General features: G+C 37.1%; 1 protein-coding gene across 1 annotated transcript in view; it reads left to right on the top strand.

Annotated features, from left to right (window-relative positions):
- Positions 1-17,979, top strand: part of SND1 (staphylococcal nuclease and tudor domain containing 1) — a 417,294-nt gene that overhangs the window by 170,296 nt on the left and 229,019 nt on the right. The window lies entirely within an intron of this gene.

Here is a 17,979-nt window from a genome sequence, read left to right as displayed (position 1 = left end):
TCGGGCTCTCTGCATGGAGCCTGCTTCTCCCTCTGCCTGTGTCTCTGCCTCTCTCTCTCTCTCTCTCTCTCTCTCTCTCTCTGCATCTCTATGAATAAATAAATAAATAAAATCTTTAAAAAAAATTAAAAAGTGAAACATTTAAAAAAATAAATGACATCCTTTTTATAATTAAGTGCAAATTAACCAAAATTTTGATTGAAATAACTGACCAGATTTTATTTACATCCTCAGCATTTTTATCATTTGTTGTCTCAGAAGAATTATCTGCCAATTTGAATGTGTCATAGAAAGATGGTTATAGAAAGCTTCATTTTTTAAGGAAAGCAGTGAGGTTTTATTTTGTGTTTATAAACATTTAAGCCAAGTTCCCAGATTTTAATTAAATCTGTTCTCTCCTTGGTCAGTGGACACAGAACAAGTGTTAGATGCTACCTCTGTGGTTGCCCTCATGTTATCTGAAACGTCAAAAGCCTGCTTCTTTTAAGATCTAAGCCAACTTAGGTTAGGATTCTCTTTGGCTAGATAGCCTAGAATCTGAATTCCCATCTTCATTAATTTTCACTGTGTTAATCACTTTATCTGGTTTTATAGTCCCTTTGCTAGAGCTAGCATTCCCACTGCTAGGAAAAGATGAAGGATTCCTTTGCGGTTTCTGCAGATACAAATCTCTTTATGCATTCCCATTTTTCTCTATTTAAGTTTGCTTTAAAAATTAGTTGAGGAATGGAGTGTCTTTATTTTGGGTAGTTCTAACCATCTTGCTGATGTTTTTCATCCTCTTCCCTTAGTTCTTAAATTTGAAAGCTTTCTAAACTTCTAATCTTGACATTTTTTGTAATTAACCCCATTAACTTACATCTTAGGTTGTGATTTGCCAAATATTTTATCTGTCTTTTGGGTGGGAAAGGGAGAATATGTTCTATAGTTACCATTTAGTTTTAAGTTATTTTTGAAAATAAGGAAGTGGGAACATGAGCACTGAATAAAAATCAGTCAGTTGATTACAAGACCTACATACAGCCAGGGAATCTAGTCTCCCCTGTTGTCTGTGACAGCTTACTGCTTTTCAGGAATGTCACTAATGTTACCTTAGACTACACCTTACCTATGATGATCTCTTGCTTTTCTTCTGTGGTTACTTTTTTTTCTGGTTATAAAAGCAGAGTATGTTCATTATAAGTTTGGAAAGTACAAAGGAAAAATAAAAGTATTTCAAATTATTGTTAACCTTGGGATTTTTTTTCTTTAACTTATATTTCTTTTGGAATCAATCTGTATGGCCTTATTTTTTCAATTTACTGTATAACCTGAACATCTCCCTACATCTTTCAATGAACTTTTAATGTAATAATTTCAGTGATTATTATGTTATTCCATGATTGTATGATGATTTATTACACCATTTGATTCATCTTAATTTTTTAGATCTATGGCAGTGTGGTTTTATTTTATGTTTTGATAAACAAGCTATACTATATAATAGAATCAAATAAATTTCCTGAGCATACAAAATTACAGACTTCTACATTTGGGAGGATCCAAATTTTAGAAGAGTTATTCCTGTCTATTAATTGATGGCATTGAGTACTTTTTTAGGTAAGATTTTGTCATTTAAGAAGTGTATTCGTTTTCCTGCACTTCAGTCATGTGCATTTCATCTCATTCAGAAAGTCAACTTTGGGGATCCCTGGGTGGCGCAGCGGTTTGGCGCCTGCCTTTGGCCCAGGGCGCGATCCTGGAGACCCGGGATCGAATCCCACATCAGGCTCCCGGTGCATGGAGCCTGCTTCTCCCTCTGCCTGTGTCTCTGCCTCTCTCTCTCTCTCTCTGTATGACTATTATAAATAAATAATTAAAAAAAAATTCAGAAAGTCAACTTTGTATTTTTCCTGAGATGTTAATTCTTTAATGATTAACTTGAATTTTATTCCTTTTTTTTACGTTTCTTTTAGCCTAGTTTCTAATGCTTAATTTTTAACTTTCCATTACCATTTTCATTATTTAAAAACAACATAGCAACAAAATAGTCCTAGTAATTTTATTTTTGATTTGCCTGTATTATAGATTAGTAGGGATAGCTGTAAGCAGAGTAGTTTTGTAGGATCCAGAGTCAGTAACAGAAGCTGGAGGCCTCGGTCTCTCAGCCATCTCAGGAACTACTCTTTAGCCATCTGCTTTGTGTCATCCATTTATTTTAAGAGTAGCTTCTTAAATGATTCAGACTTGGAAGATTTTTGGGCTAACCCTCCTAGACTGTAATTCTCTCTAGGCATGTAACAGACTTAATTTACTGAAATGACTTCATTTTACTGTGGATTACTGTTCTTGTACTTTCAGATTTTATTTGCTCTGATATTTAGGATCTAGTCGTAACTTTCATTGAATTGCTGTTTAAATTTGGAGAATTCATATACTCCACTGAATCTGCTTTCTCTTGGATAGTGGCATGTGTTTGCCTTACCTGAAAACTGTGTCCCTTTCATTCTGAATTTAAACAGCATTACTTTTACTTCATCCCTTTAGAGCTCAATCAACTAATTTAGAGTTGGAATTTTAAAAATGGAATCTTTATAATAAATATAAATCTTAATCATTTTTAAAAAGTAACTTATTCCACAGATATATTTTCTATTTCCACTCTTTGTAAGCTAGCCTAATCCCAGATTGTATAACTCCACCAGTTTGTATTGCAGAAGGCCACTATTGCATAATTTGGGGACATATTATTTAACCTGTCTATATAACTGTTGTTGTTGTTACTGTGTCATCTTCTGCTCCACAGCCCAGCTGCTTACAAGCAGCTAAAAAAATATTCTCACAATGTTCAAGAGAAGTAAAAATGAAGAAAGGGATGGGATTCTTGCTTACAGATATTGATTGATTGCTAATAACTTGTAGAATCATTAAAAATTGGTTATATTCATTCTTTTCAGATTTGGGAGTTGCTTATTAGATCAATACCGATTATTTTACCGATATTACCCTGTTTGCTCCAGATCCGAGTATTTCAACATGCCTCCTATTTCTTAATGATTATGGGATTTTTAAAACTTTTGAACCCCATATTTACCAGTGAATATTTTGTTTTCATTGCTATATTATGTTTATCTTGATGTTTACTCACAGGAATTTTAGCAGATATCACTAAGAATACTCATTTTATTAGGTTATAAATTGAAATGCTTTACCATATCTGTTAAACCATTTCTTTTACAGGTTAGATTTATAAATGCATCACTTTATTTAAACATACTTACGCATATTGGTTTATCTTTTACTGAGAAAATATAAGGGTCTTATTGTAGACCCATCCTTTCTATTTCGGCACTTAATCTGAAATTTCAGTGTCGTTCTTTATTTAATGTTACTAGTTTGTGTGTGTGTGGTGTGTGTGTACATATATATGTAGCAGTTTTGCTTGCTCTTTTTCTAATACAGTAAATTTGATTTCTCTTTCCTATACTTACTGGTTGTTCTGAAAGCTACTTTTTAAGTGATTGGGATTTACATAATTCTTTTGAGATTGTTTGAGAAGTTTCTCCGTAGGGTAGTTTGCATGAAGTTCTTGGCCAGTTGCAATAAAGTCTTGTTACAATTGCTGATTTTCTAGTGTTTGGAGGTTGGAATTTTTGTGTCATCTTAGTGGTTGTGTCAGGAGCAGCTAGAAGTTTTGGCTTTGTTTTATTTCCCATGAAATTGTCTAAACTTGTTTGGTAATTCTGTATTTGGCAGTATATTTTAAATATCACCGTCTGCGTAGGCTGGTCTTTCAATGATAAGATTAATTTATAGCTCAAAAGATTAATGAGTGAACCAACTGCCATGTTCTTGAGATCACATCTCATGAACAGAGAGAGAGAGAGATTTTTAATAGCACAAGAACAAAAATTCTTTACATGCTCAATTGTGGAGGAGAGTTCATTGGGTCCTTCTGTTTATCCTTATACCACTATGCTGTGGAAGAATTTCTCATTAGTTTTTCCATTGTGGACTCTTAGAGGTGTAGGTCAGCTGGTAGGAAGAGCATCACATAGAAATTACCATACGTGACCCATCAGGGAGAGATATGTTGCCGTGTGTACCAAGGATGTAGTCAGAGAACCTGAGTAATGAAGACATAGGTGGCATTGAATCCTGATTCACTTTCAGTCCAGTTTACTTTAAGCAAGTCGAGTATGTGCAAGAAAACTAGAAGCACACACAGCTGGTGAGAGGGTAAAAGCTTGTAGAGATTGTAATTTTTGGAAGAATCTTTCCATATGTTGTATCATTTTTTTTTTTTTTTTTGGCATCCTAAACAGTGGTGCTGTGCTGTTTGTTCTAAGCAAAGGACCTGTTGTGAGGAAGTTTGCGTTCCTGTGAAGTGGCTGCTTGCTTGGTTAATTATTTGGACCATCCCCTGAGACTTAGGCACCAAAAGATTTCTTCCTTTTTACAAAAGAGTAGCTTTTGTAAAAAAGATGAATTTGGTTGAGGTTCTCTGAACTGGACAGATTAGGAAATTAAAATAGTTATTTGATTCTGATAGCTTAGTTGTGTTTGTTAGTGATAAGTCTTCTGCATATGCTATCAGTTGCTTTCTGAACTGATTCTCAAGGCACTTTATGGTATTACAAAAAGCAAGATTATTGTTATATAAGATCTTATTAAAGTGGTTCTCCATGCACTCTCTCCTAGGGCTCCAGTCTCAAAAGTGTATCGTCACGGACAAATGAAATATGGTATACCCATATAGTACACATACTCTGCCCTGAAAGGACATCATGTACTGACCTGTGGAACAACCTAGATGAAAGTTAAAGCATTATACCATATGAAAGAAGACACAAAAGACCACTTAATGTACATTTCCATTTTTGTGAAATGTCTGAAATAGGCAAACACAAGGAGATAGTAGATTAATGATTCCCAGGATCTAGGGGAAGGAGGGAATGGCAGAGTGCTTAATGGATAAAGGATTTCTTTTTGGGTGATGAAAGCGTTCTGGTATTAGATAATGGTGATTGTTTACAGAGTTGTGAATATACTAAAATCCACTAAATTGGTATACATTAAAATGGTTACACTGGAGAGTTTTATATAAATTTTATCTTAAAGATGAAAAGGTTCATCTGTATTTTGGTGGAATGGCTGCTGAATGAATGACAAGAAGCATTAGGTATTTGCTTCTTGATGCTATTGCTGGTTACCCAGTGAGTTAAGTAGTGAATAGTAGGGATGGCCCCTGAAATATATGAGGAGTCCCCTCCTTAAGGGAAACATACTTGTACAGTGATTTGATAATTCATAGAAAGTGCTGTTGGATAATCACCTTTAAGTTCCCGTTACTAATGGGAATGCAAGACATTTGGTTAACATGTGTGATTGATTTTATTCTCTTTTGTATGTTCGCTATGTTTTATCTGAACTTGGTTTTGAAAATCTCTGGCTTTCCTTTTTGGAAACTAGTTACTGGATTGCTGCCTAGGTGTTAGATTAGCAAGCCTTATACTTTGAGATTCTCTGTTAGATGCAGACTTGAATGTATGAGAGGTATAGTGCTGGTGGCAGTTTATTGGTATACCAAACATATTTTTACCATATTTGATCATCTTTAGATTACTTGCTGGTATGAGACAGTGTTCCATTACCACCAATTCTTGGCTCATGATGTCACAGCCTTCGCTTATCCATGTAGTACATTATACTAAAAAAGGAAACCCCATGGGTTGACATCAGGTTTTATCGACTATACTGTGATGATTTAGGGAGAGAGAATGAGTTCACTTTGTTGCAACGGGAAATCTATGCTCCTTGTCTGCTCTGCCAATGGGAAACAGGATCGGGGCATGAACTGGGGATGGGGCATAGCCCTTCAGACATTAGTAGCTCTTGGCCTTACGACTAAAGAAAGAACAGCAGATTAGCCCACTGCAAAATATTAGGGCTTAGTGAGTGGTCAGTTGGTAGTAATATTTTATATCTTTCATACACTGTTCCTCAGCTATATGAAGGGCTGCATAGGTATAACAAACATAAACCAGTAGTATCAGACTTGATCAGTGATTAGCATGCCAAAATGCAGTTCCTTGTTACGTGACAAGTAGAGAAGACATATGGCAGGCAGGTGGTGGCAGCAGCATCATTATCAGCTCACAGTGAGATTGGCAGTTCACTTGCAGATAGTGATGCCCACCTGCCATGGAAACAGTGCACCGCTGGGCACCCGGAAGCCCTCATGATTGTGTCCTAACAGTGGTTAGCCTGCCCTGCATAATTCTTATTGGTTGGCAGTCACTACTGAACAGTGACTCTGGCCTCAGCCTGGGAATGAGTGCGATATAATACATAATCAGTATTAAAAGTATCTGGTTTGAGCAGGCCAATTTGTTGTTTTTCTTAATAAAGGTACATGTTATCTTTTATATATTTTATTCCAACTAACCATTTGTTTTCTTAAATTTAATCTTTTTCTTCTCCAAATGTAACTTAAAATTTTAATCTCAGAAACCCATGGTGTGAAAAACTGAATGTACCCTATAATTGTACCTTTGTTGGATATTTTCCTCCAGATTCTGTTTCTGGGTCCTGAATTTCCCCCCAAAAGAATTTTATTGCATGTACCATTGCACATTTGCTTTTTTATTTGGACGTATTTCCAAAGCAGAGTATATAGGTCTCCCTTATTTTCAACAGCTATGGGATATTTGCTGAGAAGTGCTGGTAATACACTAGTAGAAAAAAATAGCCATGGCTGCTACCAACTTAGAACTTGTGGGTTGCTATGAGAGTTAGATCACAACTTGTAATTATGCATTCGTGCTAAACTACTGTGAATGCAAAGGTCAGAGTCCTTGCACATACATCTTTTGTTACTATAGACTAAATTACTTAAAGTGGAATTGCTAGGTCAAAGGACATCTACATAATAAGTGTTGGTACAGTTGTCAGTTTGACCTTCAAAGATGTTATAGCAATTTAGGTTTCTGCCAACAGTGGGGAAAATAGCACTTAGAGAAGCACATGAAAATTGAAGGCTCATTAGACAAAAGCATGGCAATAGTGATTAGATTCAACAGAGAACTAGACAGGAGGAAAAATTATGGTGGGATACAATGAAAATTCCCCCCAAAGTCTAGATCTACACTTGACAGATCTCTAAGGAAGGTCTATTCCTCCTGGAGGAAATGTGTCCAAGCACAACACATCCAAAATTATTTGACAATTTTATAGGAAGTCAATGAGCTGTAGATTACTCTATCTTACTCTGTGACTTGCTGCTGAGAAACAGTGAAGCAGGTAACATTTAGTTAGAATTGGGATACCTAGACATGCAGCTTGGATTGGCTCTTTTTCGGAAGCAGAAAAATACATAAAAGTATTTCATATCCTGAGAAGAGTGGAATAATTGGTCCTCTACAACTGCCTGAGACTGCTCTTTTATTTTAATGGGTTGTTGGACATAACTTCTCGTTATTATTGCCTTTGCGTACACATCTGTTTTTTGGGAATGTGATGGAAGTATTTCCTTCAGATTCTGGAGTTGGCTAAGTCTGAGATAAGAGTTATCTGACCTTTGCCTGGCTTGTGCTGCTGAATTATTGCCTAATGGAATGTGTGTGGGTATAAAGTCCTAAGCAAAAACAAAACAAAAAGCAAACCATGATATATTTAACTGTGGCAAAATGCACATTACAAAAAATTTATGATCAAAACCATTTTTAAGTGTACTTTGTGGTTGCAGGGTAATACTCAACACTGCTTAAACTCCAGAATTTTTCCATCTTGCAAAACTGAAACTGTGCACCCATTTAACATATCTCCATTTCTTTCTCCTTCTTGTCTCTAGCAACCACCATCTACTTTGTTTCTTTGAATTTTGAATTTGACTACTCTAGATCACCCATTTAAATGGAATCATACAGGGATCCCTGGGTGGCGCAGCGGTTTGGCGCCTGCCTTTGGCCCAGGGTGCGATCCTGGAGACCCGGTATCGATCCCACGTCGGGCTCCCGGTGCATGGAGCCTGCTTCTCCCTCTGCCTGTGTCTCTGCCTCTCTCACTCTCTCTCTCTCTCTGTGTGACTATCATAAATAAATAAATAAAAATTAAAAAAAAATTTAAATGGAATCATACAGTATTTCTTTTTGTGACTGGTTTATTTCACTTAGTATAATGTCCTTGGGGTTCACTGAAGTAATAGTATGTGTCAGAATGGCCTTCCTTTTTAAGGCTGAATAATATCCCATTGTATGTATATACCACGTTTTGTTTATCCATTTATCCATCAGTGGACGTTTTGGTTGCTACTGCTTTTTGGTTATTGTGAGTAATGCTTCTATGAACATGGGATACAAATGTCTCCGAGACCCTGCTTTCAATTCTTCTTCTTTTAATGATTTATTTTCGAGAGAGAGAGAGAGAGAGAGAGAGGGAGGGAGGGAGGGGATGTGTGTGTGTGCGCGCACACGCGTGCACGCGTGCACGCACACACACAGGGTTGGGGGAAAGACAGAGGGAGAGAGAACTTAAGCAGACTCTAGGCTGAGTGCAGAGCCTGACACAGAGCTTGATCTCAGGACCCCAAAATCACAACCCAAGCAAAAAACCAAGAGTTAGATGCTTAACCAACTGTGCCACCCAGTCACCCCTTCAATTGAATATATCCAGAAGTAGAATTGCTGGTTCTTATGGTAATTCTGCTTTTAATTTTTTGAAGAAACTGAGCAATCTTTCTGCTTCTTGTCTCTGATAAGTTAACAGTGGAGACTGGAGACTAGAAGTCTCAGAGAAGGCTTGTCTATATAGCTACCTGGAGCTTAGCTTCATGAACGTAGGCAGTTAGATATGCAAATGCTGCATTTGACCTAGGTTTATCGTCCATTTTTATGTTCACCTCGTTTCATAAATACATATTTATGTTTGTGGGCTTAGGGGTTAGCTGTATGCTTATAAACTAAACTAGTTACTGGGATCCCTGGGTGGCTCAGCGGTTCAGTGCCTGCCTTTGGCCCAGGGCGTGATCCTGGAGTCCTGGGATCGAGTCTCATGTCAGGCTTCCTGTGTGGATTCTGCTTCTCCCTCTGCCTGTGTCTCTACTCTCTCTCTCTCTCTCTCTCTCTGTCTATCATGAATAAATAAATAAAATCTTAAAAAAAAAACTAGTTAAAAAAAAAGTGGTTGCATACAAATCAAGATACCTGGATTTGGAGGTAGACACAGATGCAATGCAGGATGGTCTTTGATCAGTCTCTGTGTGTAGTTTCAGGCATTGACTTTAGGTGATATTGCTCCCTGCATGCTGTGCCTTTCATCAAGGAACTTTGTTTCATTTAGTAGGCCTCTATCTACTGTGTGAAATACAGGGAGAGGGTGGATTGTCTAAAGGAAGAAAGACCTGTAATGTTAACATCCATCTATCTTGGAATCTTTTCTTAGCATCAAAACCAAGAATAATTTATATAAAATACAGAAGAGCTGTATCCTTTGGCTGTTTTTCTTTGTGCCATTGGCAGCTGTTCTTAAGAATTATTACATTTTTCTTCATAATTCTCCTTAGAGGTCATGATACACTTCTTTTTAGTCCAGTTCACAATTCTAACTTTGGCCTTCAGTTAATTTACGTGAATATGTATTCCCTTCATCTGAGTGACTTTAAATGCCAGCTCATGGGCATGCTGGAGAAATGGGTGTGCTTTGAAATTTAGTGAATACAGGATGGCTTTTTTATACTGGCTTTGCTCACCCAAGCAACACCTAGCCCCCAGAGCAATAAGGTTTTATTGGAACTCATGACAAGGTGAATACGTTAGCCCCCACTTTATTGCTTATGTTCCCCAGCTTGGCCTTTTTGGTGAATGGAGACATTTTCTTCATAGAATGGCATATATTTGCAGAGAAAATGTAACCTTTTGTTTTTATCCACGTCTTAATCATATTCCCTTTTCCCCCAGTAATTCTCCTCAGATGCCATTATGCACATCCTCTTTCTTCATATCCCTGAGCTTCTCAGTTTTATTACTACTCTTGTTTTAAAGACTGAGTGACATTGTGTGTATTCTACACAAAGCATAAGTATCTCTGTGTATTTGTGCTGCTTGTGTGGCTGGAACTCCTCCAGGGAGAGTTCTGGACAAAATGATTTAATTTCCCCTGACTGCTGCTGACCTTGAAAATTTTGGACACAGATGCCTGTGATTGACACTTGTACAGGGGAGGAAAAAAGACCCTTGTGCAACTTCCATCCTCTAGAGGAAAGCATTGGGAGATGGTAGCTCAGATGAGGAATAAGAAGAGCCAGCCATATGGGAGACATAAAATAAAGTTTCCAGTATTACTTATGGGGCCTTAGCATTCATTGTTAGGGATCCTATCGTAATACAATTGGGTATGGGGATGAATTATACCATGATAGAGTAATGAACAAAATGATGGAACATTCGTGCAAACATAGATTATGCCTTTTACATATATTTGCATGCTTGTAAGGACTGAAGATTCTAGAGGATTAATGAAAATACTGCCAGCTGTAAGGTTATACTCATATAGTGGTCTCTGGTTTCTTCTGTGATCCTTATAAAATTGACTTGAAATATTTTCAGTTGTCAAAACTGTTATCCAATGACTTCTATATGTGCCTATTATTTACCTCATACATAAGCTAAGGAATATTTTGAGACCATTTTAATGTTATGGTTGTCAAGTTATCACTACTTCTAGAAATCTTTGCTAATCTCTAATGTGTCCTTATATGAAATGTCTTCATCTGTATTTGTGGATCTCATGCCTGTGTATGCTATTAATTAAATATTTACCAAGCTGAATATTTATCAGGAAGTCGTGATGTCCACTTACATGAATGCTTAATGTCACTAAAGACTCTAAGTATCTCTACAGGCCCTGTATTAAGCTGGATTTCTACCTTTCCTCTCAAAACACATAAAAGCATTTGTCCATCCATCCATCAAGGTGGTGGAGGGTAAGGAGTTCATTTTGTCTGAAGTACATCAAATAAGAATGCTCCTTGCCTCTGTGCTTATAGAGGTTTGTAAGCACTATACTATAGGTTAAGATTCCATTGATGCAAATGGGATATTCTGAGAATAGTTCTGACTCTGTTGGGGATTTGGGAAGGGTAACTGTAGCTGGGGGGAGAGCAACATAAATATATGTGAATAAATAACCAGCCTTAGTACCTAATTACACTGATTTCAAAGGGGGGAGCGTTGTTACACATACAACTAGGCGGATTGGAGAGGTAGGAAGGAAGGATTCGTTGTTTCCTTATCTTTGCAGTGTAGATGTATAATTTTTTGTCTGTTATCTGCAAAATTGCTTAGGTTTTCCAGTATGGCCTTCTGTAAAAATTGTTTTAAGAGAGCTCAGATCTCAGCAATTTCCTAATGAAACATAAATTTCAGCTTTTATTATTATGGTTATAAAAATAAATAGTTCAACATCTACCAATTGCTCATTTTCTTTCTAATAATATCAGTCAACACTCAGTAGAAGTATTAATCACTGCTACAAAAAGCAGATATTTCCTTAGCCAAGTTTCAAGCCACCATCAATCCAGTAGAATAAATTCCAGCCACTAAGGTAAAGAATTCTAGAATAATAGCAAAGACAAGAATAAATGAAGCTCAGCCATTGAATTGGTAGAAGTGATTGAAAAGTATCTTCCTCGGGATCCCTGGGTGGCTCAGCAGTTTAGCGCCTGTCTTCATTCAGCCCAGGGCGTGATCCTGGAGTACCGGGATTGAGTCCCACATCAGGCTCCCTGCATGGAGCCGTCTCCTCCCTCTGCCTGTGTCTCTGCCTCTCTGTGTCTCTCATGAATAAATAAATAAAATCTTAAAAAAGAAAAATATCTTCATCAAATACAAAACAATATATTTCATAAAGATAGTCATAATTTAAAGGAATTTTTTTCCTTTGTACAAATTTATCCTCACATCTGAAATTGTTTTTAGGAACTGAAAATTCCAAAGCTTCCTGATCTAGTCAGGTAACAGATTTTTTAAAAGAAAATGAAGAATAAACATTTTATTTTTCATATCTTGCTTTTCATACCATGTTTGTTCATACTTGGTTTAAGGATGTTTATAGGGATTCATAAAATATAAGAAAACAAAAGCTCCCAGGAAAAAAAATAGAGAAAGTTAGAATCATAATAGATAGAGAATCATGTAATAGAGGAATGACGCTAAGACACACTTGTGCCTTAGGAGAGTAGGTGTGTACAGTACAGTCTGGTGTGGTGACTAGAGCCACATGTGGCTCTCAAGCACTTGAAATGTGCATGGTCCAGATCAAGGTGTCCTGGAGCTGCAAAACACACACCAGATTTCAATGACTTCATATCAAAGAAAAAATAGTCTCAATATCCTTTTCATATTGGTTATTTTTTGATAGGATGTTTTGTATATTTTTAGTTAAAGAAGAAATATTATTAAAAATTTCATGTTTTTCCCTTTTTGATGTTACTAAAAATGTGAATGTACACATGTTGCTCTTATTTGTGACTCACGGTCTTTCTATGATCATGTGCCTGTCTAGGAGGAGGTAAGTTTTACTTCCTCTTCTGAGAGTTGAGGGGCTCCACAAGGGCTTGTATCTGAGTAGCTTCCTTGGTTGGGAGATAAGCTGAGAGCTTGCCAGAAGCAGGACCAAGAGGCTCCCCTTCAGTAATTTGTTTTGAAGCTCATCCTATATCTAGGTGAATGGGTAATTAAAATTTGTTTGCAAATTAAAAATATATACATCTAATATTTTTATAAGAAATACATAAGGTGCTTTTTATTTAGTAGGGAAGAAAGATTAAGCATACTTAAATATTGAGGAGTATTATAAAGGCCCTATTCTCTCCAGACAAATGGAGACCTTGGTCTCTTTGTTGATTATCTTCCTAATTTAGTAAGGCAAGGTGTAGCCTCTCAAAATATCTCTAGTTAACCTATTAATTAATTGAGATTATTCCCCACACTCTGCTTTAATTATCTTTGGTAAATAAAATCTCCAATAACTGGTACCTGCAAAATTAATCTAGAAGATGTGTAAATAAATACTAAATAGAGTATCATTCTTTAAAATAAGCCCTACTTATCTTTAAGTTGGAATGAATATGTATGAAGTACATATTCTTGTTTGCTGTGACTCCTTAAGGAGAAAAGTGTATTTAATGGAGTCTTTTCTACTTAATGATTTTAGCAGTCTAATGATTTAAGTCAATATGCATCCTATTTATGCATATATGTATGGATGTATTTATTTATTTCATATACACTTATTTAGCACTTACTTTGTGCCAGGCTCTCTTCCAAGAAAATCAGTACATGTTTATCTAAACATAACCGACACGTAGAGCTTACTGAGTCTGGCCCTATTCTAAACACCTTGTGTTTAATAATGCATTTCTTCCCATAACTGTGAGATAAGGAGAGTTGTCCATGTTAAACACAGAGAAGTTAGGTAACTTATCCAAGTTCACACAGCTCTTATGTAGAATTGCTGGGAACCAAGCCTTGCAGCCTCGTGGCTCCAGAGTCTATGCTCTTATTTAAGCCGTGGAAAATAGTTTGTTCTACTTACTTTTGTCTTCTGGGTGCATTAGCTGGACTTGCCCAGATGACAGTGTCTTTTTGGGGGGTGCATAGAAGCTTTTCATAACTACCTGGAAATTCTGTCATAAGAATGAAGGGTCAAAAAAAAAAAAAAAGAATGAAGGGTCATTTAAGAGCTTATTTCCAGAGGCAGGGTATTTATTACAGCTCTTTGTGAATTTATGATTGGCCATGTGGAATAGGGGGTGGGATTATATGGTAATCATGCAAAATAGCCTTACATAAGAGCCCTAGTTATATTAATACTAAACTCAGGCTGTGACCTGGAAATGTTGTGGATATGAGGTTTTTCTTACTTCCTTATCCTTTATACGTGGTTCAGGTTTTGTCATTTTGTCATTTCATTATCATCACTTTTATAAAGTCTACAAAGTTCTTTGGTAGTCTGACTTTTTGAGAGATCAGTTGTATGAAGGATATCCATCCATAGAGCCTTAGAATTCTTTAGCTGTGGCCCAAAGCTATTCTGTTGAACTAAATTACTTCCATGCTTTATAAGAGATTGTGATTTAAATTTGGTCTTAAGTTTCCATCTTCATTTCTCTGAATGGTCCCTGAAATTCCTTTCAGGGAAGACTCCACAATATTGGATGACTCCAATTAGATCGCCCCCTACCTACCTTTTTGTTTTTCTTTGAAAATGTGTTTGAGAAACACATAATATGGAAAATTACATGTAATTTGCTTGCTTTACCTGTTACAGGAATGGCTGTGATTAAAGCTTTATCCTGATTTCAGGATATTCTTCTCCTCCATGTTTTAAATACATTTTTGTCATATAGAAAGGTGGAAAGATCAACAACCTGACAAATCAGCCCTCAAAAATGAGCCTTCTCATTTCAAAGGTGTCCTTTAGAATTTTATGTCTGAAAGGGCTCCTGATGGATGACATATATCCATTCATGAAACAGATATTTACTATATAATCTCCTACTCTTGTACTGGCCCTATGACAACAGTTTTAGGGAGTAAAAAGCATGCCTGCCTTCTCCTGGAACTTAAAATTTATGTGTTCCAATATATTACAGTAAGGGTAAGGTAGGAATTGCAAAGACCTAAGAAAATGCCATAAAATACACCATGTCTGGCTAGCTAGGAATTTGAGAGTTTGGTGATACCGTAAAGTTCTAGTCTAGTGATCTAAGTTTTCCAGGTGAAAAAGTGAGACCCAAAGATGAGATGTGACTCTTTTGAGAAAGAATGACAAGTAGAATCAAGCAAGAGCCCAAGGCTTCCTCAGGTCATTGCTGTAAAGAAAGATCAGAGATCAAGCCCTGTCTTTGTCTTATGTACATATAAAATACTTGTATACTCAACATTTCAGGAGTATCTATAAGCTTGATTAAATGAGGAACCTATCTGCATTGACCTACTTACTTACTTATTTAAGATTTTATTTATTCATGGGAGAGGGAGAGGCAGAAACAGAGGGAAAAGTAGGCTCCCTGTGGGACTCAATCCCGGGACCCTGGGTACATGACCTGAGCCAAAGGCAGATACTCAGTGGACTGAGCCACCCAGGGCCCCCTAACCTGCTACTTTTTTTTTTTTAAGGATTTTATTTATTTATTCATGAGAGAGACAGAGACAGAGACACAGGCAGAGGGACAAGCAGGCTCCATGCAGGGAGCCCGACGTGGGACTCGATCCTGGGTCTCCCGGATCACACTCTGGGCTGAAGGCGGCGCTAAATCGCTGAGCCACCTGGGCTGCCCCTAACCTGCTACTTTTTAACTCCTGCCATTCCTGTGTACTTTACCCACAAGCACAAAACTCAAGTTATAATTTATTCAAAGACCTTGCTAAGATTTACAGTTTTAATTGAAACTATTTAAATTGTGGCTCTTTTTTAGATGATTGACAAGGCAGTGATGAGTATCTAGAAATGGCTCCAAGGTAGAGAAACTGATCTCAGAATCCACAGGAGAGGGACATAAATGCTAATTACACATTGACTTTAATTCCTGGTTTGTCACAACTGCCTAAGATGGGTGTCTTGGCTGTGAGATGTTATCAGGGCCTGATCATCTGTACTTCAGGTTTGCTTTAACAGTGTTGTCTCCCCATTGTGCTCATTAATCCCTTATTTTCAGTTCTTTTCCTAAATAGAGGAAGAAGTTAATTGGGAGATGAATTTAATTATTGATTCTTTAGGTTATTGAAAAGTAAAGTTTTATTTGTTTGTTTGGTCTTCTCACTTATTTTCCTGAAAGACAGTTTTGGGATAGGGTGCCTTTTGGCCTTCCGAGCTGGAGGATGGTCAGATGTTAATTTTTGTTTATTATCGTCCCCCCCCACCATACCCCCCAATAACTGCTGAGCCACCCAGGGATCCCCTGTTCCGAGGGATTTGAGTCAGTAATGCTTCTGTTTCTAGCCCCTCTCAGTCCTTGTCCTGTCTTTTGGCCAGTAGTAACTCTAGCCAGCTGCATACAAGGAAACTATTAAAACCTCTTTGTAGGAGGGACTAGTTGTTAAGCCCCATCCTTACTCTCGTCTGATCATATCCCTCAAATGTACCGAGCTCCCTAGCTTTAGACAAGTTGATGAGACCTAGCAATAATTCCAGTGTATACACTTGACTCTAGAGGTCTTCTGTGTATTTTCTTTTTGTCTGTCTTGTTATGTTATGTTATGATAGTACTTCTCGTAAGAAAGATTTACCTTACCTTCAGTCCTTAATTGGCTTTCTCTCTGATAGGGCTCCCTGTTGCTTTTAAACCATGATTAGATGGAATGTTCAAATGAGTGATCTGACAGTCCAAATTTTGAGGCAGCTGTCCTTTTCAAAATTTCTGTATTCATTTTTAACATGAGTTTTTGAGAAACAGACAGTTTGAAAGGATTTTAACGGTGCTCACCAGCACTGTGGCTGATTTTGATGTCTATGCAATATGCTTCTTTAAGCTGATCAGTGGGAACTAAAGATGTGTTTAGAAAACTAGGTTCTGAACTTAATGAAGTTGATCATATCCCTCACTATGAGGTTGGCTTCAGGATCTAGTGTACTTTCTTTAATGCAGATATGTAAACCTTGACTGTGACCAAAACTGGACATATACCTTAATGCTATAAAACAGACACTGCATGCTTGTTAACGGATACCACATGCTTGTTTTTTCTTAAAAGTTTTCATAGAGAAAGATCATTGTTCAGTATGTCCATATCCATATATTGTATATTAGGGTTAAACAACTTTCTCATTTTAGGTTCCTAGCTTCCTAACCTATTTGTATACATATCCTTTCTTCATTCAGAATTTATTTATTTATTTTTAAATATTTTATTTATTTATTCATGAGAGACACAGGGCGGGGGGCAGAGATACAGGCAGAGGAAGAAGCAGGCTCCATACAGGGATCCCGACGTGGGACTCGATCCCAGGACCCCAGGATCACACCCTGAGCCAAAGGCAGACGCTTAACCTCTGAGCCACTCAGGCGTCCCTTCATTCAGAATTTAAAGTTTTTCTGGTCCATTCGATCTTTGGTTTTTTGGTTTTTGATGTTTTCCCCCCCCCAAAACTTCCTAACTCCAACTGTATTGGTCCTGGGTGCAGTTAGCTTGTAGTTTTATTAATATACCGTGATACCGGTCCTGAGCATCCTGTCCCGAGCATCCATTTGACTGTCAGCTTGTTCTTGATGTTTCTTAACTTGATTCTGGAGAAGTTATGGTACACTGAAATTACATGCAGTTTTTCCGTAGAGTAATTTCATATTTTAAGAAACAGATCTTCCAAGGAGTCTGAAAAGGTTAAAGAATTGCTTTATGTAATGTTATCTAGGAGTCCTCCAGGAACATTGCCAACCTCCTTTCTATCAAGTATAATACCCATGGGACCTTAAATGTTTAGCCATTTGTCTTTCTCTTTTGGTATCAGTTATTTAAATTTTTAGAGCAGTTTTAGTTCATAGCAAAATTGAACAGAACGTACAGAGAGCTCCCATATAAACCCTACCTCTACACAAGCACAACCATCCTGTGCCAGAGTGGTACACTTGTTATAGTTGATGAAGTTACATTGATACATCACAATTTAAATTCTGTAGTTTACATAGGATTTTTGTGTTCTGTGTTCCCTGGATTTTGAGAAATTTATAATGGCATGTATCCATCATTATTATATAGTGAATTGTTTCACTGCCCTAAAATCACCTGTGTTTTCCTGTTTATCCCATTCTCTTCCCCCTGACTCTTGGCAATAGCTGATCTCATTGTTTTTATGATTTTGCCTTTTCCAGAATGTTACATAGTTGGAACCATGCAAAATGTAGCTTTTTTTCAGATTGGCTTCTTTCTCTTAGCAATATGCATTTAAGATTCCTCTGTGTCTTTTCATGGTGTATTGGCTCATTTTCAGTGCTGATTAATA

The sequence above is a fragment of the Vulpes vulpes genome, chromosome 7, assembly GCF_048418805.1.
Source record: "Vulpes vulpes isolate BD-2025 chromosome 7, VulVul3, whole genome shotgun sequence".
In the NCBI taxonomy this organism is placed as follows: domain Eukaryota; kingdom Metazoa; phylum Chordata; class Mammalia; order Carnivora; family Canidae; genus Vulpes; species Vulpes vulpes.
The sequence above is the reverse complement of the archived record's forward strand: the minus strand, read 5'-3'. Positions and strand labels throughout refer to the sequence as shown.